The 24,938-nt window shown below is 39.6% G+C and overlaps 1 long non-coding RNA gene across 1 annotated transcript in view; it reads right to left on the bottom strand.

The window, feature by feature from the left end:
• Positions 1–24,674, bottom strand: part of LOC114686450 — a 41,940-nt gene extending 17,266 nt beyond the window's left edge. The window contains exons 1-2 of the long non-coding RNA XR_005090237.1: positions 21,598–24,674; positions 18,664–20,210 (exon numbers count right to left, since the gene is read on the bottom strand). This is a non-coding gene — a long non-coding RNA (uncharacterized LOC114686450). The remainder of the gene's footprint in view (positions 1–18,663; positions 20,211–21,597) is intronic.
• Between the last annotated feature and the right edge of the window lie 264 nt (positions 24,675–24,938).

The following is a 24,938-nucleotide window of genomic DNA, read 5'->3' as shown; positions in this document are numbered from 1 at the left end:
ATTCTGAGCCCCTTTTCATACTGAGTTTTGACTGTTTGTTCTCTAATGTCCAGAATATACAATGAAATTTAAAAATAGCAAAAGCACAAGTAAAAAAAAATCCTTCAAAATAATGTATTCTTTCAAACCACTTCCAAAATTTAGACTTTCAGTATACCAAATAACTTTAAAAGACAGACCTTAGCCAAAAGCAGTAACTAATTGCTTATAATATAGTGAACATTATTAAAACAAGAACTGAAGGTTGGTGGACTGCCTATTTATTCTATTTATTGTTTAGTAAACTCTAGCAGTGATTTTCAAATGTTAGCCCGGAAGACTTGATAAATATGGGTTACTGGGACCCTTGACTCCATAGATTTTCTTTCTTTGGGGGGTGGGGGCAGTTCCAGACAGGGTTTCTCTGGGTAGTTTTGGTTCCTGTCCTGGATCTCGCTCTGTAGACCAGGCTGGCCTCGAACTCACACAGATCTGCTTGACTCTGCCTTCTCAGTGCTGGGATTAAAGGTGTGTGCATCATCGAGGCCTGGCTTCCATAGACTTTCTTATTCACTATGTTGATGTTTGGCTTGTGGACCTGCATCCCTAACGACTTCCTAGGAAAGGCCAATGCTCCTGGCAGCACTCCAGCCAATACCAACTGTCATAATTGTCTGGACCCCGGAATACCCCTTTGAACTATCACAGAAAAGGACTTTCCCTTTTATCGTTAAAAGAATATAAAGGATGTTTAGAAGTCCTTGCGAACCTTGCTTCTCACATCCAGGTGTGACACATTCCATGTGAGGTCATTATCTTCATTAAGTTAGTCCTGCAGGGGCCACATCCCTAATCTGTGCGTTACCCCCAAAGAGCAGACAAGTGCCATCGGATGGTGATTTAGCTTGCTTTATAACACAGAAATGAAGTAAGAATGAATTTATTTAACAGGATGACTTAGAGTTATGTAATAATGTATGGTATGCATCAGTGTGAGATGAGAGCTTTTCTCAGTTAAAAAAGGGAACAAGGGCTGGAGAGATGGCTCAATGGTTAAAAGCACTGACTGCTCTTCCAGGGGACCCAGGTTCAATTCCCATCAACCACATGGCAGCTCACAACTGTCTGTAACTCCAGGATCCAACACCCTCACACAGACATACATGCAGGTAAAACACCAATGTACACAAAATAAAAATAAATAAATTTAAAAAAGGAACAAGAACTTAATAGTACAGAGCCAATCTTATTTCTTAGACAAGCAAAGGCAGAAGACCATGGATCTATGCCACAGATTGGGTGGCATGACATGATGGACACCTGAAGAGCACAATGGCATTCTCTTGGTGATGTGTGCCTGCCAGCTGCTCATCATAACTTACACAAATTAAATTAGGATTCATTTTTACCAGTTGTTGTTCAAGAACTTTCTTAGTTCCTGTTATTTTATCCCACAGAATACACTCCTTCTTCTGAGGAGCCGTAGGCAGAGTCCACGGTGCACTGAGAAGGGAGACCAGAATGGTAGGTCTGGCCCTGTGACTTTCCCCAGCTTGTTTCTTGTTGGAAAAGTAGAAATTATTCACTCCAAATGACATGAGTTTTTTGTTTGTTTGTTGTTGTTGCTGTTTTTTTTTTTTCCCTTCAATATTGGGAATTGACAAGGACTAAAGTATCTTCCCATCCATAAAGAAGGAAGCAGGCTGCAGAGGGAGCCTGAGCAAAGATAAAGGCAGAGAAGCTATTGATGAACTCAGAGGAGCTCTGGTCGATAGAGAGGGAGAATCAGACAGACACTGCATGATGGAGAAGTTGGAACACATGGAAAATCTGCTCGCAAGGAGAATTGGCACTGTAGGTTTCATTTAAAGAGGAAAGTCACTGAAATTGACCTGTATATTAAAAAAAAACCAAACCAATTCTATCAATAGGTGAAAGATTCAACATGCCCCAGTTTAGAGGCTGATAATGATGTGTTATATTCTCTTGTATGAAGGGCTGTGAGCTCTAACTTAAGACTCACAAGGCTTTTTTTTTTTTTTTTTTTTTTTTTAAGCTGCAACATTAAAATAAGGATTAAACATTGAGTTTAACTGAGAAAAGCTCTCAGGCTGGATACACACTGGTGCATACCATGCATTATTACATAACTCTAAGTTATTCTGTTAAATAAATTCATTCTTACTTCATTTCTGTGTTATAAAGCAAGCTAAATCACAATATGATGGCACTCTCCGCCCAAACTTTTAAGCAAAAATATGCTTTCAATCAGTGGTCCTATGCTTCTGAATCATCCTCACTTCCCCTTTTCTGGTAGCATGACCCAGCCTTCCCTTCAATCATGCCATCAGGCTTTTGAATCATTCTCTCTGCACTTCAGGAGGTGTGGGCACTTCCCTACTGTTTAAAGCATGAAAGCCTGTCCTCTCCCCACTAGAAGATTACCCATGACCCTATCCATTCTTTGGGGAAGAATGACTCATTCCAATACAAAAATAAAAGTAATTTCTCAGAGAGGAAATAGCTATACGAGCGGATGGGGCCGGTTAGTTCAGTGGGAGTTGAAGAACTGTAGGACCTGGCAAACACAAGGGAGGAGGAAACAGTTGTTCCCTGCCACGTCAGCATATTTTCAATGGCCTTCATGGAATTTTAGTTTGCTGAAGCTGTGTGGGAACAGACATTAGCCCATACTATTATTATCATCTCTGAGGTGATGTAAGAAAATTGATGTTCACTAGTTTGAGAACTATATAACGTTGATCGTATATAAATAGACATATAAAATAACTTTGATCATTAACCTAGCTTACAATAAAGAAGGTAGTTTTTAGTTTTTATAATATAAGCCATATATATATATATATATATATATATATATATATATATATATATAATCCCAGGCATTTAAAAGGAAAAGGATACATACTTTTTTAAATGAATACAAGTAAAGACTTTACCTCTCTATATGAAATTGGAATAGAATTCTTAAACATAAATATGCACTTATTTTTTTATGTTTCAAATAAAAACAATATAATAAAAATTATGCATACAGTAGACTTTAAGATTTATTCCTTGAAAATGAATAAAATCAATAACTTGACTCTAAATGTACATCTTCTAAGTTGTTTTTGGGTTAAATTTTTCCCACGAGTCAAACGGCTTTCACCAATCAATACTCAGGGCTACTTCTTTGTTTCACACTGAGGAAGTTGTAACATGAATCTTTGAGTTGACTATAAGGAAGAAATTTGCTGTATTTCATATGAGTAAAAGATCAACTAAGAATTAAACACAGATCTTATGTCCTTAGGGTGGAGCTGAGGATGAAAAACAGTTAAGAAGATGAAGCAGGGACTTTGAGGAAGTTCTCTGACAAAGAGAGGAGAGATCAAAAAGGGACTTTAGAAATATTTACTGATATGGGAGCATGTGGATATTGACACATAACTTCTAATATAATATATACTCAGCACAATTCATGGTACCTTGTAGAAAAGGCATTAGCTAAGACTCATGCAGAATTTACTGTGAACTTAAATATGAATGACCAAGAGTGATAAACTAGTTTAATGCATAAAACGACAAGTCAATCCATAATGGATAATAAAACATACATCAAAGTCACGTTGAAGATATAGAGTGGTACTCTGATTTGGTGACTAGACAATGATCTAGAAGAAACTCCACTCATACCCAGAGATCTGCTAGAAGCAGGATGATCTGTTAAAGTAGCAGAGAAAAGCAAACAGCTCCAGGGCTATCACTGAAAAGATGAGTGGAGCAGGAGGTATCGAGTGTCAAATATACTTGATCATATAACAGTGATTGTTGGTATGAGAAGTAGAACTGTGAAGTCTTAGAGCTGAATTGTCCAAAGTGAAAGTCTATCTGGGATGTTGAAAAGACAGCAAATAAATGAGACCTGAACAATACACCATGGAGGCAAAATTGCCAACAAACTGAAGAAGCTTGATGCACAGAAAGAAGGGTATAGGGAGTAAATTTGCTTGATGAACATAGACTATAGACAGAAAATACAAGGCATTGTGTTCAGAGATGAATGTGAGACCACGAGAATGGTGCACTCAAATGGGAAAAAGTGACAGTTATTAGAACTACATGATCAAACTTTCAGAGGCAAAGGTGTTCTATGGAGTGATGTGAACGGGAAAGTGAACCAGGATGGAGATGGGCATTAGGGGAAGAATAAGACTACAAGCCAGGCACTTTGAAAGAACAGCCAAATAATATGGTAAAGGCATATGGTGAGGAGAGATGGTATTTCAAGTCTCAAATGAGCAAGAAGTTTGAATGGGAAGGGGCCCTTGGCCTGGAAATGGTATTGAGAATGAAGAGAATGTTGGATCATGTTACTGAAGGTTGGGGGTTGGACCATCTGCACTTGGAAGAAGTAATGTCTTCTCAGGGAGCTATTCATCAGGTAAGGCAAAAACATGAAAGGGGATACTCAGTGAAACATCTTGAAGATATATGGGAGTTATGGACACATAGCTATAGGATAGGAAAGGATAGGAGAGAAGTTTATGTGAGTGGAAACATCAGATAACAGAAAGAAAAACAAAGAAGAATTTGAACACAAAATGACAGAGGATAAAAGAGAACAGAGGCTTATGTCCCACATAGTCAGCATAGTAGGAGTACAAAGAGGCATTTGTTACAACAGTACCAAGGCAATAAGGAGGAAATGGTGATGGGAGCAATGGCTAAAGCTTTGACAGAAGGAATGATCACAACCTGAACTGTGGTACTTTCAAGGGAATTAGGAGGTTGGGCTTGTTTATCCCAAAGAACAATTAAAACGATGGGTAGGGGTGGGGGGTTGACCTGTGGTAAGTTACTTCATGATGGGTGACACTTTGTATGCTGTGAATGCATTGCTCTGATTGGTTGATAAATAAAATGCTGATTGGCCAGTAGCCTGGCAGGAAGTATAGGCGAGATAAGCAGACAAAGAAAATTCTAGGAAAAGGAAGGTTGAGTCAGGAGTCGCCAGCCAGACACAGAGGAAGCAAGATGTAAAGGCAGAACTGAGAAAAGGTACCAAGCCACATGGCTAAACATAGATAGGAATTATGGGTTAAATTAAGTGTAAGAGCTGGTCAGTAATGGGCCTAGGCTAATAGCTGAGCAGTTATAATTAATATAAGCCTCTGTGTATTTACTTGGGGGACACAAGTGAGAGATATTTGTCATGATCATCAGCCGGCCTGGACACAGAAAAACTTCCGACTACAACTTGACTCACAATTTGGCCTCAAATAACCCTTATTTCAAAGACAAGCTATCTGAGTTCCCCTCTATGATAAAGTTTACCCTCCTCTCCATTCCCTTCTGGGTTTCACTGGACTCAGAGCACCTTCTCACTACTGGAATTTTGAGTGTGAAGATCATTATCAGAAGAGCATAAGCAGCAAGGTAAGGTAGAGTCTCATGGTATGCCTATAATGCAGTATTTTAGCTCATCAACTAGGAGGTTCATGTTTCAAATTAAGGGGGGAAAGGCTGTCTGTTGCTATAGTACTTAAAAAATGCAAAGCACCACCTTTCCTTTATCCTTCATTAGCCTTTTTTTCTCCCAAAAAAGGATGCAGCTCTTCTTGTACACGCGGCTGGTCCTGTCACCCTCTGCTTAAAACAGTGTCTTGCCAACAGATGACTTTTCTGAGATGAGATAAGAGGACTTGGGCTTGTCCAAGTGCATCCTGGGCAGACACAGCTCTTATCTGTTCAGATTCTCTTGGCTTCATTAACTATTAAATGCTAACCTTTCCCATTTAACAAGAGGACACTCTAATTTTCTCCAGTCTGATGAGAATGATGCAGAGATCTATCAAGGCCATGTCTTTCACAGTTTTACCTTCTAGAAGATTTGAAAAAAGACTTTTCAAAAAAGCTCATTAAATATTTCTCAGGGCTGCCGTGATTATACTGCTCTTCTCTTTGCCTGGAGCTGGTTGGATGAATCTGATGCTTTTGTATCTGCAGTAACCACGTTTATGGAGCTTGTGGGAAATGTTGGAAATAGCCTGCAGCAACTTTGGCCTCAAAGAATAGGCAAAGCTCTCCAAGGGGTAGTCTTGCCCTGCCTGTGGGTAAAGGAGGTTCTTGTGTTGTGGCTCAGTTATTTGTCCCTGGCATTTTAGTTGGGTATTTTCCCCCTTAGTCTTTAATTATTGAATGGTTAAGAAAATCTGAGTCTGACCATGGAGAGTCACAAATTATAGAGGACAAGGAAGGGGGACCATTTTGAGAGTTGGTCATCAGAGTGCAAGAGATTCTTTACTTTCCAACATCTAGTTGGAATTTTAGTTTGTTATATTCTTGAGACCTGGGATTTACCTAATCAAGAATGCATGCTAATAACTTGTCCTTCTAGATTGTTTGAAAAACAGTTATTCAACATATGCTAAGGAAAGAAGTTGTCTGTTGGTTAGTCCTGATTATAGGAGGAGGCTAGCTCACAGCTGTGCTGAACTGTTAAATTGGTGACCTCAGCAACTCACTCTGCAGACATGTACCAGCCCTCACATGACCTGCCATCCTCCAAATCAGGTAGGACATTTGACACTGTAACCTAATCATGAATCTTAGAAATCTCCCACCAGTACTTTTTTTGGGGGGCGGGGGGTAATTGTATAGTTTTATTTCATTTTTTTTATTTTCTTCATTAAGAATTTTTTTATTCATTTACATACCGACCACAGATCCCCCTCTCTTCCCTCCTCCTGCTCTCCCCAACAGCCTCCCCCCCCCCCGCTACCCATCCCTGATTCCCTCCTCCAAAAAGGTTAGGCCTCCCATGGGGAGTCAGAAGAACCTGGTACATTCACTTGAGGCAGGTCCAAGCCCTTCCCCCTGCATCAAGGCTGTTCAAGGTGTCCCACCGTAGGGAATGAGCTCCAAAAAGCCAGGTCATGCACCAGGGATAGATCATGGTCCTACAGCCAGGGGGCCCCTTAAGCAAACCAAACTACACAACTGTCTTGCTTATGTAGAGGGCCTAGTCCAGTCCCATGGAGGTTCCACAGCTGTTGGTCTAAAGTTCATGAGTTCCCACTAGCTTAGTTTGGTTGTCTCTGTAGGTTTCCCCATCATTATCTTGATGCTCCTTGCTCATAGAATCCCTCTTCCCTCTCTTCAACAGGATTCCATTTGCCTACAACTTTCATGATGCCATTGTTTTTTTTTTTTACTGCTGAGTGGTACTACACTGTATATATGTACCACATTTTCTTTATCCATTCTTTGGTTGAAGGACCTCTAGGTTGTTTCAGGTTCTGGCTATTATGAATAAGGCTGCTATGGACATAGTTGTGCAAGTGTTCTTGTGGTATGATTGAGCGTTCTTTGGGTACATGCCCAAAAGTGGTATCATTATTTAGCTCTGTAGCCCATTTTTTAATTGGATTGTTTGGTATTTTGATGTCCAGTTTCTTGAGTTCCTTATATATTTTGGAGATCAGATCAGATGTGGGGTTGGTGAAGATCTTTTCCCATTCTGTAGGTTGTCTTTTTGTCTTATTTAACATGTCCTTTGCCTTACAGAAGCTTCTCAGTATCAGGAGGTCCCATTTATTAATTGTTACTCTCAGTGTCTGTGCTACTGGGGTTATATTTAGGAAGTGGTCTCCTGTGCCAATGTGTTCAAGATTACTGCCTACTTTTTCTTCTTTGAGGTTCAGTGTAACTGGATTTATGTTGAGGTCTTTGATCCACTTGGACTTGAGTTTTGTGCATGGTGATAGATATGGATTTATTTACAATCTTCTACACGTTGACATCCAGTTGTGCCAGCACCATTTGTTGAAGACGCTTTCTTTTTTCCATTGTACAGTTTTGGCTTCTTTGTCAAAAATCAACCACCAGTACTTTTATCAAAGTGATTCTTTAACTTTTTCTCAGAGGAATTCTTCTAGATATTTCTTATACTTGTATTCCCAATGATGCCTCTGCAAAACTGACAGTTCCTCTCATAGATTTATGCCCAGGGCTGTTTAACTTTTGATTCAGTTTTGCTAATAATTAAAATCTGGTGTATACGTGTGTGTGTGTGTGTGTGTGTGTGTGTGTGTGTGTGTGTGTGTGTGTGTGATTTTGGTGCTATGGCAGGGATAAAAATGCAAGCCAATATTGGTTGGTCTCATGTATTCATTTATAAAATTATCTTTAGCTAGCATACAAATAATAGGCTCCATTGGAATATTTTCATACAGAGTGTTGTAGTTTAATCCTGCGTACTCTCTTATCCTCCATCTTCCCTCCTCCCTGATTCTTTCTGGTCCTCTCCCTTTCCTCATAGAGTTCTCCCTTTTATCATTCTATTCCTAGACTCTTCAGGTCTTATATTATGAAGTGACTTGAACTTTGTCAGGGTCCTATTCTGTGCCTATCGTGGTAACTATCCAATTCCTGTCCCTAAGTTGGTTTATGAACTGTATTATACTTCCTGATGTGTAGATGTTGAACATGTGCAAATGTACATTGCATCACTGAATTGAAATCGACTTGGCCATATCTAAACATATCCACGAATTCACTTTGCAAGTATTTTATTGAGAATTTTTGTATCTATGTTCTTTTGGGAAATCGAGCTGTAGTTTCCTTTTTGTGTTCTGTCTTAATAATTTGTTATTTCAGGGTATTATTCACTCCTTAGAATGAGTTTGGTAGTGTTCCTCCCCTTTGTATTTTATCACATACTTTGAGAAGCATTACTCAAAGAGTTAGTAGAATTCAGCAAAGAATCCATCAGTCCTGGGCTTTTCTCTGATGTGCACTCCATTCCTTCTTTAGTCTTACTATGGAAATGTTTAAGCTGTTTATAGAGCCTTGATTGAATGTTGGTAAGTGTGGTGTTTTGAATGAGAGTTGTCCTCACAGGCTCACATATCTGAACACTTGGTCCCCAGCTGGTGCTGGTGTTTGGGGGAAATTATGGAACTTTTAGGAGGTGGAGCATTGATGAAGGAAGGATGCCATTGGGGTCGGGGTGGAGCCTTCATAGCCTTCCTTCTCACTTCGCCACTTATTCTCTGTCTGTCTATCTGTCTATCTGTCTGTTTCTGTCTCTTTCTCTGTTTCTGTCTGTCTCTATCTCTCTGTCTTTTGTCTCTGTCCATTCATCTGTCTGTCTGTCTGTCTGTCTCTGTCTCTCTGTCTTGTCTGTCTCTCTCTATCTTTTGTCTCTGTCTGTCTGTCTGTCTGTCTGCCTGTCTGTCTCTATCTCTCTATCTTCTCTCTCTGTCCCTCTGTCTCTCTCTCCTCTCCCTGATTTCTGTGTGTGGATGAAAATGTGATCATCAAGCTTCCTGCGCCCAGCACCACACTTTCCCTGCCCTTTTCCCTGACTCCCCTACTATAATGAACTTTCTCCCCCCTGGAACTGTAAGCCAAATTAAACCCTGTCTTCTATAGGTGGCTTTCTGTCAGGGTATTTTATCATAGCAACAGGAAAGTAATGAATACGCTGAGTCATATGGATCTAGGAATTTATCCATTTCTTTGAGCTTTTCAAGGTTTTTTTTCTTTTCTTGAGTGAAATTCAAAAAACATGTTCTGTAATGATCCTCTGGATTTCATTGGACTCTGTTGCAACATTCCCATTTTCATCTCCAATCTTATTTTTTTTTCATTTTATTTTAAAAACATTTTTTAAATAAATAAATCTTTAAAAATGTCTATAGAATACATGGCTTCTTTAAAAGACATAAATGAAAACAAGTGTGACAGAGATGGAATTAGTAAAAGCTAGGATGTGGTAATTCTGCTGAAAGAAAGAAATAATGTTAACATTTCAAAAGTATAGAATATAACCGTAGAGGTCATAAAGGTAAACACAATGTTCTAGGACTCATAAAATAGCTCCCACTGCCCCTCTCCCCGACCCCCAACTAGTACCCATTCTTTCCTGTCTTTTAAATTTTGTTTTAAGGATTTGTTTTTCTTTTTCTTTTTGTGTAGGTGTGAGTATCTGTATGGGTGCATGTCCTGTGAGTGTAGTGACCATGGAGGCCAGAAGAGGACATTGGACCCTTTGCAACTGGAGTTATAGGCAGTTGTGAGGTGCCAGATGTAGGTGCTAGGAATTGAATTTGGGTCCTGTGCAAGAGCAGCAAGTGCTCTTAAGCAATGAGCCATCATCTCTCCAACCCAATATCTTTTTTTCTTTTCTTCAAGAAAAATCTCCCTCACACCTTTACAAGACGTAAAGTGAGAGATTTCCCATAATTACTTGAACACAGATTTCCCATAATTCCTTGAATACAGCAATGTCCTGTAGTCACACTATTTCAAATGTCCTTGGACACCTCTGGAATTCAATTCTCTATTTCACAGATATATTGGATTATCTTTGTATAAACTGTGTACATGATGCATCCCTGGGGGAAGGAGCATTATTAGCTTTGTTTGCAGTAGCACTGCATATGCTACGACTCTGATAAATGTTAACAGATAATGAAATGAATCACCAAGGGCCACCAAGAAGGTTCAGGGTGGAAAGGGTCTTGCCAAGCAAAACTATAAACCTGAGTTCAGTTCCTGGAAACTACACAAAGATGGAAGGAGAGAACTGAGTTCACAAAGCTGTCTTCTGCCATCCCATCTGTGCCATGAGATGTGCATCCATCTACACACATCACACACTAATACATCTTGACAAAATCAATAATGGGATGAATGGCCAAGGGACACCAAAAGATCAGACTTACAACACTGAACATTGACTAGGAAATGTTCTTTTCTTTGTTCTGAAGCAGAAGTAGGAAACTGATAAGCACAAAGAGACTGAATTCTGCGATGCAAGAGGCCACAGGCACAGAGATGTTCACCACCCACCCACCTGGGTTTTCAACTAGAGTCACCCAAATGCCACAATCGTATAAACTGAATAGAAGACAACAAAAGCATTCACCAGCACCAGGATGGTCCTCAAAGCTCTGACCTATGGGGATACCTGAGACTCTGTAAGTGTGAATGTGTTAGACTCTCTACTTGTGTTTATAAAAGGCAAAGACTATGCGGCCACTGGCTTAGACCATGAAAACCGGACTCATGAAGTCAAGGAAAAAATACAAGACTGTGTATTACAAGCTATGTTTCTCTTGCATTGTCCAGCATTAGGATCTATGGCTTTTCACAGTTGAGATTTTGCTGTTTCACAGAACATTCACCAATACAGCATTAAATGAATTCATCCAAAGATTTGGGATCCAACACATAAAACAGCATGTGCCAATGAATACTGGGGATCTCACCTTGATATAGCGGTTGAGATTAATGGCATAGAACCCACTGAGGAGGGGGATGTTACACAAGGAAATCCCTATGTCTACTCTGTAATAATAAAGAAAATTTACATCTAATATCATCCAGGAAATATTTCCATCTAAAGGCCAGTGCCAGTTGTTGGTTTCAACTTGTGGAACAGACAGTAAATCTAATCAGAAAGTGGTTGGTTACTCCCATGACAACCATGCCACTAATGTGTCAGTAGCATGTCTTGCCAAGCTAGTCATTATTATAGGTTACAGGATTCACAGCTGGGTAAGACTGATATTTACTTCTCTGCTTTTGGTAGTATATACATCATCTTCTAGTACTATGAACACTAGCCAATAGGGATGAAGCTTTCATGTCAGTACCACACTGGTTTCTTCATGTTAAAAATATTTTTCACATAACATATTTTGATTACATTATTGCCCCCTCCTCAACTCCATTCAGATCCTCCCCATCTCCCTACACACTCAACTTTATGCTCCTTCTCTCTTTTTTTCTCCCTCAAAAATACACCCCCCCCCAAAAAAAACCAAGAAAAAGAAATAAGAACAAAAAAACAATAAAGACAAAAAAAAAAATACCCGTTGTCAGCAATGGGTCCTAGCCAAGTATAATGGCTGTGGGGTCCCTGGCAATGAGTGGTTCTGCAGGTCTATGAGAGTCACAAAGGAGTTTTATGGGCCAGAAGAAAAGGCCAAAAGGGGCCAAAGGGGATCATGGGTCCATACCAAGTGGCTGAATCCCCTCTCCAATCTGATCAATTTTTTCTTCAAAATTTCTTTTAGTTTTGTAAATCTTATTATCTTTAAAAAAAAATCAATTCTCGGTTTGATTGATTCTATGTATTGTTCTTTTGAGCCACATTTCATTAATTTTTGCTCTAATCTTTATTGTTTTTACTGCTTACTGACTTTGTGTTTCTGTTGCATCATTAAGCTATTTAAAACACCTCTGGCTTTTTTTAATGTAAGCACTAATAACTAAAGATTTCTCCTTGCATAACTGTATATGCTGCCTGCCAAAAATTCTAGCAAGTTATGCATTCACGTTTTTATGAAACAGAGTCAGAGCTTATTAAGAAGAATATTTTTTGTTTTTGTTCTTATATAGACTTAGCACAAAAGTTAATAGAAAGACAGGCATTTAGGAAAAGGGCAGTCCACACTGAAGTATGAATGTGGGCTTCTGCAGAGAGAAGCTTCCTTTCCACTTGATTCTGATAACTTTAAAAAGTCTTTTCTGATGTCTTCAGCTATCTATTCTGTCATTTAAATAGAATGTTTACCTTCTCAGTATGTCCTTTCCTGTTGTATTACTATTGATACCCAGTTTTAACATACCCAGAAAAAAAACACAAGAAGTAATTTCAGTTTTTTTCTACTTCTTCTGACTTCTATGGCCTAAAATGAGCTCTCCATGAGAAAAAGTTGAGCTGGAAAGATTGCTTAGTAGTTAGAGCACATTCTGCTTTTGCACAGGACCTGGATGGATTGCATTTCCAGCACCCATGTCAAGCTCACAACTCCTGTAATTCCAGCTCCATGGAGATCTGACACCTCAGGCCCCCAAGAATGGTGCTGGCATAACTGGATGTCAACATGTAGAAGATTGCAAATAGATCCATATCTATCACCATGCACAAGACTCAAATCCAAGTGGATCAAAGACCTCAACATAAATCTAGTTACACTGAACCTCATAGAAGAGAAAGTAGGAAGTAGCCTTGAACACATTGGCACCAGATCATTTCATAAATATAACAACAGTAGCACAGACACTGAGCTACAGAGCTAAACAGAGAATTCACAACAGAAGAATCTCAAATGGCTGAAAGATATTTAAGGAATTGCTCAACTTCCCTAATCATCAGGGAAATGCAAATCAAGATGACTCTGAGATACCATCTTACACCTGTCAGAATGGCTAAGATAAAAAACACCGATAACAGCTTATGTTGGAAAGGATGTGGATCAAGGGGAACACTCCTCCACTGTTGGTTGGAGTGCAAACTTATACAGACACTTTGGAAATCAGTGTGCCAATTTCTCAGAAAATTGGCAATCAATCTACCTCAAGACTCAGCAATACTACTCTTGGGCATATACTCAAGGAATGCTCAATCATACAACAAGGACACTTGCACAACTATGTCCATAGCAGCATTATTTGTAATAACCAGAACCTGGAAACAACCTAGAGGCCCCCCAACCAAAGAATGGATAAAGAAAATGTGGTACATATACACAATGGAGTACTACTCAGAAGTAAAAAGCAATGACATCATGGATGCAGATGTAGAGATCAATAGCCAAGCAACACACCAAGCTCTAGGAGTCCAGTTGAAGAGAGAGAAGAGGGATTTTATTAGCAAGGGGCATCAAGATCATGATGGGGAAATCTACAGAGACAACCAAACCAAGTTGACTCCCCATGGTAGGCCTTACCTTTTTGGAGGCTGGAATGGGAGTAGGCTGTGGTGGGGGAAAGGCTGGGGGGGCGGGGAGGGGCAGGGGGGAGAATGAAGAGAGAGGGATCTGTGGTTGGTATGTAAAATGAATACAAAATTTCTTAATGAAGAAATTATATTTGTCATTATTATTTCTCTACTTCTTGTATTAGGAGTTTGCTGGTACTGTGTTAGACATGGATTCTTTCATAATCTTCTTTGATCATTTATTCATTGAATGATGTTTATTCTGCTGTGCCTCTTGGTTGAGAATTTCTTCCTCCTCTCTCTATAGAATTCCTTTAAGCCTCTACTTTACTTTTGGCTTGGTGGTCACTGATCAGTTTTTGCTTGTCTTCAAGTGTCTTACTACTCTGTCAATTTTACAATGTAATTTTTATGAATAAATCAATTTGTGATTAAATTAATCATAATTGACAGTTATTTGCTTTCATGCCTTGATTTACATTGTTATATGTGCTCCTCAGATTTATGTTTTCTATTGAGATTTATGATGTCATTCTGATGAGTCTGACTTTGTAAGTAAATTGACATTTTCCCCTTAATAGATTCTACATTGTCTATTTGATTTGTACTTCCTGCATTTTGACCAAGTATCATGCTGGAAGGATGAAGCTGTAGGAGTCTCTGTAAAGTCTTAAATGTCCCAGCCTCTATGACACTGAGAAGTGGCTCCAGAGTTTATTGAAACAATGATCTCAGGCTAAGGGTTATCAAACTCCAAAAGTATTCTTAGGTAAGGATGTCAACTCCTTAGCCATCAAGGGTGGGGCTTTCTGTACACACTTCAACACCTGAGTGGATCCTCCTGTCATCTACACTTCCGGAGTTGTCAGTTCTGTCCCTCTCACTCTCTGAATCTCTTCCTATTGCTCTGTCTCTCACATCCACTGATAATAGGAATAATGGCTCCAAGGATAACAGTTTTAAAGAACAGGCTTTGTCTCAAGCTGGCACTTGGTCACAGATCTCTATCTAAGGCACTGCCATTGCATCTACACCCAAACCAGGATTAGAGGCTTATAGGAGCATTTCTATAGGTTGGACACCCAGTCTACCTTCACCAGGGCCACCTACCTTCCATTTTGGATGTGGTTTCTTTTCTCACCCTGTCTACATAACTGGGGCTGCCTGGGTCTTAGTTCCTTTGGCAGATATCCTTTTGTGTGCCCATAACTATCATCTTTCCAATCACTCCCTTTTCTCCTCTTTTCTGTCTTTCTTTAGGGTAGAGTTGATTCTTTCATATTCCAACTCTTCTCTTTCACTGTGTCGCACAGAGGCAACTCCCAATCTGCCATCTTATTTGAAAGTCTTTTTTTTTTTTCAAGACAATACTGATATATGCAATAAAGTCATGGCCACGTTGGAAAACAAAGCTAATAGAGAACTTGGCCCTGTTTAAATTTTCTATTGATCTGTTGATTGTTGGATTTCAAGGTACTAGGTATTGCATCTCAATTTTTGCATGTATTAGGAAAGTAGTACACTACTGAGCCATAATCTAGTTACTTTCCTTAGTTTTTAAACAATAGTTTTGTTAATTCTTTAGGAAAATCAAATAATGTATTTTAAGACATATTCAACCCCCTCCCTCAACTCCTTCTGCAACTACCCTCTCCTTCCTCCTATCCCTTTGCATTGAACTTTATGATTTCTTCCCTCCTCCACCTTGCTTTCCCATTCAGTCCAGTTTATGTTACCCGGCTAGTCTTGGGAGTGGGGCCTGCCATGGCATGTGGGTAACCTTCTGTGGGGTTTGGGTTACATTGTTAAAGAATGCAGACTCCCCCTCTCCTAATAGCTTCCAAAACCTAGCAGTTCCTCAGCTGGGGGTGAGATTTTGTGCCCACCTTTCCTATTCTGGGATTTTATCTGACTGGAGATTGCCCGGGTCTTGTGCATGCTGTGAGTTCATATGTCCAACTGTCCTGTTGTACCTAGATAACATTGTAACTACCACTGGCTGAATAACATGGTTTCCAGGCACCTCTGGCTGGTGCCATTAAAGGAGCCAAGAGTCTATGGGTAGATAGGTCATAGGCCCCAGGGAAGAACCCAATACTCTGATTCTGCTAAATGGACATAGTCAAACAGCTTCCAATGATTTATTGAAGTAACCATGGATCAGAGCATTTCTCAGCTCCCATTAGAGAAGAGTCTCCTTGAAACAGATGGTAATTAACACAGAGACCCTCAACTGGTCACCTTGCAGAGAATAAGAATGTGCTGAGTGCTCATCCCTAAATAGGGACGCATGTCTTCTTAATATTTTAGTGCTCGGTTTTAATTTGAAAGATGTAGAATATTTCTGAAATAATGCATTTCTATTTCAGCAAGATTTATGTGATAGTGTTATGAGATGAGATGATAGAATGAAGATAGATCTTTCTTTTTATTTTGGGAAGATTGGAGGAGCATTAAAATAATAGAATAACATTACAAATCCTGTTCTTGTTTCATTTCAGCCATTTTATCAAATTCTCTTTTTGGTTCAGTGTACCATTGCCTTCACCAAGATTCAAAAACAACCTGGAAGGCTGAATGGATACACTGTTACTAAGAAAATGACTTTCTGTCAGCATAAATAGAATCATGCCTATTGACTCTTAAATTTATGTCTTTAAAATTAAATGTAGGGTTTGGAGAGATGGTTCGGTGGTTAAGAGCATTGGCTGCTCTTCCACAGGACCTGGGTTTGAATTTCACCACCCACAAGGCAACTAACAACCACCTGTACCTCCAGTTTTAGACGATCTGACTCTGTCTTCTGGCTTCTGTAGGTGCTGCATACACATGGTCCACATACATACATGCAGGAAAAACACCCATACACATAAAATAAAAATACATAAATCTCTAAAAAGTAAAATTAAATGTAATGCATTTTATGAATGAAGAACAACTGATTTTAAAGAAATTCATGAGAAAAATGTATTTAGTGGGAGGGTTTGAACTAAACCATGAGCAATTTAGTGAAGAATTGCTAAATAAGTGGGTACCATCTAAGCCAGGACAAAACCAGGATTCAGATAAAAGGATACCCCATCTGAGTCAGTGTCTTGAGCCTTGATCACCACTTGTTATGCCAATCATACTTCTCTGTTGCTATGATAAGACCCTGATCACATACAACTTAGAGGATGACAGGTGTATTTCCCCTTACAGGTTACTGTTCATCAACACCAGAAGCCACGCCATAAGCTCAAAGCAGGAACCTAGAGGCAGGAACTGAAGCCGAGACCATGGAGGAACATGTTTACTGGCTCAGTCATCTATCTTCCTTTTTAGGTATACCTGCCTATAGGAGGCACTACTCACAGTAGTCTGGGCTCTCCTACATCAGTTAGTCACACACCCCCACAAGCATGCACACAGGCCAATCCAATGGAGGCAGTTTCTCAATTGTGGTTCCCTCTTCCCAGGGTGTTGAGTTCACAACTGAAACTGACTGTGACAAGGTCCCAGCAAAACATAACCTGGGCAAAAGTGCAAAAATTACCTCATACCAGGAACAGACAAAACAACCCAGAGGGCCTGATTTGGAGTAAAAATAATCTTAGACTTCTAGGTAAGATGGTGGACAAGATGGTGGACCTCCTTGTGACCCAAAGAAGAAGAACAATGTCAGAGTATGAAAAATTAGACTCTATTCTCAGAAGAGGAAGTGGGGAAAAGCTTCAGTAATTATCAAAAATTGTTCCAGGATATGTGAAAATTGTGGAGGAAGAGATATGCAAAGCAAAAAAAAAACCAAACTGAACCAAACCAAGCCAACCAACCTAACAAAAACCTCAGCCAAGCTGAACACAGTTCTGGCTGTGTGATTTGCCAGAGGGCAAAAGGAAGCAGAAAACTCACCAGGAACCTGAGCCAGGCAGCCCTGGTGAAAGCAGGCAGACACCATGGCAGCTGCTGAAGTGTGGCACTGACCCTCCCTTTGTTCACTCCAGTTAGGGAAGTTCAACTTTGGAAGTAATTCTTTCATCTTCTCTGTTACTCAGGATTCAAGTGAGGCTGGCTCCAGAGCCGCCCACCACTTCCTTCACCCTCTGTATACAGGATGAAGACTGAATTCCTTCTTCTCTCTTGACTTCGCCCTCATCTGTTTTTGTTCTTTTATCTCCATGGTTCTCGTAAGTTTCGTAAGGATTGTAGTTCTTGGGTATTACAACGAACAGTACATTTTACTTACCTGTTTTCCATATTATTCTACCAGAACACACATCTCCTGAGAGCAGGGAGCCTGGTCCACTCTTGCCTGATGGCTCCCTTGTGATAACTCGGGTGCAGTACTGTGCACAGAACCAGCTTTCTATGCGTTGACTATATATGGATGGAAAGGTGCATGTAAATTTCTACTACTCTCGTCTTTTCCACTTACTGTCAACAGCTCTAGGAGGGCTCTCTTTATTCACTCTTGTTCGTACAGTAAGTATCAAACTATGTGAAACCATGAACTCCTGCCGGTTAACTATCTCCTACAATTATTTTATAGAAGTCTGTTTTTCCTATGGATTTTCACCAGCCCCTGTAATATGAATTGAGAACCTTGACCTCAGTGATGCTAAGAAGTTAACCTACAATATCTACCTACAGCGGATTATGCGCAAGCATGTATCTACATATGTATCTTAAGCAACTGGTTCAATAGTGTGCTGATATTACTTCCAGGCTACACTTACAGAGAAGCCAATAGATTATGAGGCCAGTTCATTGAGACATACGAAAATATATATGTACACCTTAGGAGCAGTTGGCTGTACATGAACAGAGTATGAACATTATAATGGGGCTATAAAGTGGTCACAGGGCAAGCCTGAATCCTGGACTTATTTATTATGTCATGTCACTACTTTTATATTTTTGCTTGAGTTGGTCAACAGTGCATTTGTTTTCTGCTGACTCACCACACTCTCCATATCCATCCACAGTACATTCCCTCATGTGCATCAGGACACATCGGATCGTGTGATGTTTACTCAGAAGACCCTTATTATTTATGCAAGCAAGCAACCTGAAAAGAGAAGAAGAAAACGTTTACCCCAAAGAATAGTAGTTTGGAATTTTTTTTTGAAAAAATGTTTTAAGAGAGGCAATTTGAAAAATGTAATGGTAGGGCTCTCCACGAGATGGCACTCATCTTCCTCCCACCATCTAAAGTTCCAGTGCATCCACAGAGTACCAATGTATTTATATGCATATACATATACACATTTACAGATGTGCACATATACCTGCTCATATGCGCTAAAATGCAAAAATCACCAAGTTGATTTTGTGCCTAGAAATGTACTCATATTAGGCAAGGATGAGGGACATATCTTAAATGAAGTATAAATGGGAATGAAATGCCACAAACCATTTCAGAAAGACTACGTATCTTGGGGACACTGAGGAGATTAGCAATTTAGAAACCTGCTAATGTTTTCTGAAGTGCATCCATGTGGAGTCCCTGATTCTCAAAAGGAATCTTGCTTGCTCTTGCCAGCCTCTGAGACCAGAGAGTAGCTTTTTGTTTCTCCATTGGTAAGGTTTAATCTAACCTAATGCCTTCACTTGCAGTTCTCCCCCTGTTCATATCCCAGCCCTGTGCTCTTGTTAGACTGCTCTAGCGGCAACAGACTTTAGTATGGATTTTGAGGTCGAAGACTCACAATTATGGCCAGCTGGAGAATCAACTAGGGTTTTGGATCATTTCAAAGTCATCCTCTTCATTATATTAGCACTAAAAGGGGGAAGGATCAAGCAGGCAGACATTGGAGACAGCTGCGCCAAATAATCTAGGGGTAGAAAAAGACGCTTCCCAACATCGACAACCACAACACACCTTAGCAGCCTAGACACTCATCTCAAACTGGCCACGTGGCCATTCAACTCAAATGGGTGCTTGGGAGTCAGAGTTGGAAAGGACACATACACACCACCAGCTATGGCACCTGTCATTCCTGCCTCTGTGTGAGACCCTTCTCCCTCCTGGCCTGGTTTCTTCTTCTTCAGTGAGCTGCCCTTCTCAGTGAACACGTGGCCATTTCCCTCAGCACACCTCTGTATCTTAAATCATGTTTGTGAGGACGTTTAATTTCAAATCATTTTGACATCTGAAAGTCATTTGCTCTGGTTGTCCTCAGCCACAACGGTTTGGAAGCTGACATGTTCATGCTGATTTTACAAATAAGAATCCTGAACCAAAGAACTAACTCGGCCAAGGTCAGAAACTAAACAAAAGGAAGGCCCCAGTTGACTAGAACTCCAGACCTACAGTTAGTTCACTCTGCTTTTTACCTGACCAGGGAAATGGTTCATCATTGGTGTGTCACAGGAAATGAAGACTTCGTTTTCTTCTCTGTACATGAACGTTGTAAAGCAGAGATCTTTCCCCAGTAGATATTTTACATGTGGCCCTTTTTATTCCCAAGTACTGTTTGTTAGAACCTTCTTGAGACACAGTCATGACCTCGGAGGAAAGATACAGTATATTAAATTGCTTCTAGTCCTAGAACTGGATTTTCATTAAGGCCAGTGCCTGATTCTTTTTTAGTACTGCCCCTGGGCACTTGAAAGAGTTCATTTTCATGGCTGGCAAGGGCATCATTCAAAAGACAATTTGAATGTGGCCTTTGATGTATTCTTTTCAGAGATACTGTTTGGATAACCTGCAGGGAAATCATTAAAACATACTAAAAGTGAATGCTATTTCTACTTTTGTGAGCACACACATAAAGAAACACTGATAAAATTCTGAATGCTGTTGTATATTAGTGTAAGCATGTGTCCAGGTGTGTGTGTGTGTGTGTGTGTGTGTGTGTGTGTGTGTGTGTGTGTGTGTGTTATGAGGGAAAGATGTTATGTTCTCTTGGAAATAGCCTATCCAGAACTTATTAAATTATAGGCCACCAAACCAATCCCCAAATTTTCAGTACTTTGTATCTGAATTTACAAAGTCTGAGGATGTGGAGACAAGCCAAGAGATAAAGAGCAGAAGTGTGAGGCATAATTACCATCACGAGGGGGCATCCAGTTAACATTCTTCAAAAATTTACTTTCAACTAACCTGGTCTATTATTTACTGTTCTTAGGTATGGTAAAAATATATGAAAGAAACCATTTAATAAAGGGTTTGTTCTGGTTTATGGCTTCAAAGGATTCAGTCAATGGTTGTTTGGTCCCATGCATTTGAGCAGGATATTATCATGGCAGAGGACATTCTTTCTACCCTCATTTTAGACAAGAAACCGAGACAGGGGAAGGCTACTATTTTAAGAGCCTTTTCGGTTTTCTTCTTTATTCTATCCAGTCCCTAGCCCAGTGGAGGGTGCTACCTACTTACCTACTTAGGGTGGGCACTCATCCTTAATTAATCCTAATGAAAGTATGCTCACAGACAGACGCAGAAGGTGGAGGGGAAAATGATTTTATAAATTTAACGAAGTAGACAGTGCTAAGACTGACTGAGACTTGGCGGATCCTAAAGTGGCTAGCCTCACTCTAATGAGTAGCCTTCTGCTTGCTCCCCAGGCATCCAAAATGTCTCCATGTGCAGGTGCATGCAATGTAAATAAATCAGAGTGGTGTATATGCACATATACAACATGATTACATGCATGTAGTGTCTGAAAGCAAATCAGGAAACATATTTCTGATGCAATTTTCTGGCTTTTAACACTTTCTTACTGACTTCTAAAAATAAACAGCAGCTAATATTCCACCAACAATTATAAACACCTTAATGGTACAGTTGACATTCATATACATCCATAAATGTGTATTTGCACACATCCACAAAGGAAAAACATGCAGAGAACACAGATGTGAGAGATACATATTTAGTTAGTATGATTTACCTAGTTAATAGCTGTTTTAGCTTAGGTCTTCTAAGAAAGACATTCTTAGACAGCAGTCCTTTGCTGAGTTTCAGTGGATTTCTCTCCAAAGCTGTGGCTCTGTTCATTTTGTTCTCTGCCAAGTTTCACATCGTGAAAAACAATAGCTTAATATTGGAGTGGTTAAATTCCAGGGAAGATTGACAGAATGGAGTTCTCCAAAACCTAAACCCTGCCAATTTTGATGTCCCTAATTTATTTTAACAACCGTTTAAGTCTGAATGCCTCCATTTTAATCACATTAACAGTATATTACAGAGCCTAAACACCCAAAGAACTCCAGTGGCAAAATGAGTTTGGCTGTTTCTCCTCCTCTTTTTATTTGGAATGATATTTGCTTCAGGCAAACCCAATCCTTTGGTAATTTCCCATTGACTTTCTTTTCTTCTTCGGTGCCTGGACCTTAGCATTTACCCAAATATAATCAGGAAAACACACATACTTATTATCCAAGTAACAGCATGGGTGCCAGACTTATTGCAGGAGTGCTTACATTTTCTGTGTAATTGACTGATGCTACAGGAAAATTGTTTGAACAGATTCACATCAATTCCTGTCAACCCTAAATGCAGGCCCAATTGGCATTGTGCTGTAACCACAGGAGTGAAAGCTCCAAGGAAACCATGCACCCCAGTTTCCATGCCTTCATCTTACCAGGCAACAATATATTCAGCATTCAATAGGCCAGATGTAGAGACTTATTTCTGTAAAGCCTGAGCCGTGGCCAGTCCGCTCATGCCTCTAAGGCCTTCATACTTAGTGGCAAGAAAGCTGAATATTCCATGAAGGTTAGGTTTTGTTTGTTTGTTAAATCAAGCGCTTCCCTTCTCCAGGGTCCAGTTTCTGTCAACAGCCTACACCTCAGGAAATAAAAAAAAATGTTTCTACTCCGTGCAAGCCAAGCAATTTTCACATTTATTTTCCCAGAAGCTGTCGAACCACACGTGCACAGACTCTGAAAATACCCATGCACCATTTTGCAAGGTTGTCAGGCTTGGGTTGACCAAGGAAAGGAGTTATGCTGTCCTCTTAATTATGCTGCTGCTATATACGATCCAGAAAGTCATTTGTACTCTTGGAGATCCTGTTTGCTCAGTTAGTACAACGAGAGAAATAATTGCGTCTGCTTCATACAGGGCTGCCATGAGAAACAAATAGGATATTGTATAAAAATGTAAAACAGAGCTTCCAAATTGAGTGTTTAATAATCCACTTCATATGGTCAGTGTTAAATAAGAGCTAAACACTAGCGATAGAATGATCATCATATGGTTTTAGCTCAAGACTTATTTGAGAGATGGTGAAGCTTTCTGTGATCCTGAGCTCCACAGAAGACTTCTTCAGAGGTTTGCTGCTGCTCATTACTAAGCACTATTAGACTAGATGGTGGCGGCTCCCAGAGTCTCTACACAGTCTATGCTTAAGGGCATCTATATGTTTAGAGGAGCAGAGATTGGGTTCAGTTGCATTTGCATAGTAATCAACCTCATTTGCCTGGGCTTATGTCATTATTCTGTCGCTTGGTGAATGAAGTGATGATCCCTGCCCAGGACTGTTGTCCTGCATCTCCTTGACCCTGCACCCTCTTATTATAACCTTGGATGTCCCAGATCATACTTTCTCCTGGGATTTTATCTCCCATACCCAAGAATATTTAAACGTTTTAAATTATATTATGAAGTCCTATTTCAATTTCTAAAAATTCCTTGATGGACAACATGAAAAATAGAATTGAATACCTAGACACACACTAGTCTCCTCTTTATTAAGCCCAAACAGCACTCTCTAAGACCAAGGCTCTGTTACTTGCCTTGGTTGCTTTCGCAGCATAGATGGGTAGAATCTTCTGTTAGAATATGAGTTGAATGAAACAAAAATGAAGTTTTTTTTTTTTTTTAAATCAGGCAATAAATGCAATGGAAAAGCAGGATTAGAGAGATGTTTACTTCTCATTCAGGGTGTCAACGCATAATTTATTATCAATTGACACAGACTTTTGAATGATTCACTGGTGGCCCGGCTTTGACATTGTACAAGGTGAAATAGGATATTTTTGATTCCTCAAAGTAGATGGCATATTCAACTTTCTGTTCAAGCACCTAATTTATTTTCACTGTAGATGTCAATAAAATTCTCTTATATATTGGTTTCCATCAGCACTTGTGTTCTAGGTCAGTAAACACAAATTGAACAGGTCCTTCACCTTGGTGGATAACTGGCTTTATATTCAGATATTAAGGCTCAAAGCACATAGATGAGACACAAGCAAGTATTAACACTAGCACTCTTCTTCATAGGGCAGAATCTATAGTGAAAGAGAAGGGTGTTGAAGTTTCTCACTCCTCTCAAGAAGATTCTAAGTGTCTGTTGGAAAGGGGGAATGGAAGGATATTTTTGTGTGTGTGCATACTCTTGGGTCCATGAGAAAGAAGAGTCCATTCTATCATATTTGGAGAATGAACAGCATTTTTCTTAACTGTTGGTGGTAGTGCAACTCGGTGGTGTTTAGATCAGTGGGACAGCATGGAAAATATGTCTTATTGCCTAGTCTGCCCTGCAGTTATAGACACTGGACTTTCTTTTGGGGCCAGTGAGGTAAGTTCTGAGTGTTAGGTGAAACCAAGCAATGGAAGAAAAATCAGCTATCATTTGGTGAAGAACCAGATACCTACTCTCATTTGATGATAAACACCAATTTTGTTGGAGTATTCAGCTGCTGAAGCTATCAGGAAAGACTGCTATTCAGTCATCATCTTTGAAATACAGCTAAAACCAATCACAGTTCCATAGAGAGCTTCACCAGTATCTTTATCAGGCTATTCAGTTTACAAGGAATAGTCTGAGAACAACAACAAAGAAGTCCTGTAAAATGTAGCATTTCATTACAGGGTCCTAGGTCTTAGGAACTGGAAACTCTTGCAACACATAAAACTAAATAAAATGTATTGCATAAATAGGGAACAATGCTACAATCTCTTTATCAGCTTTAGAAATTTTAGCACTAAATACATTATTCTTATAGCCACTTGTTTTGGGAGGTCAAGTATATTTATAAGAATTTGTGTTTTATAAATTGGTTTGGTTAATCAAAAGTAAATTTATCCTATATGCAAAAGGACACAATATTAACTCATATTAGGATAATCTGCAATAAAAGGACATAAGTATCAACTTACCTTAAGACAACTGTAATAAAATGTAGTAATACTATTGACAATTGTAAGGTGTAGCTTTTTTCATGATTCTTGATATTTCTGCAAGATGGCTTCCTCCTGGACACAAAGGCTATAAATTTTTAGCTT

This window comes from Peromyscus leucopus, chromosome 8a (genome assembly GCF_004664715.2).
Source record: "Peromyscus leucopus breed LL Stock chromosome 8a, UCI_PerLeu_2.1, whole genome shotgun sequence".
In the NCBI taxonomy this organism is placed as follows: Eukaryota; Metazoa; Chordata; class Mammalia; order Rodentia; family Cricetidae; genus Peromyscus; species Peromyscus leucopus.
The sequence above is the reverse complement of the archived record's forward strand: the minus strand, read 5'-3'. Positions and strand labels throughout refer to the sequence as shown.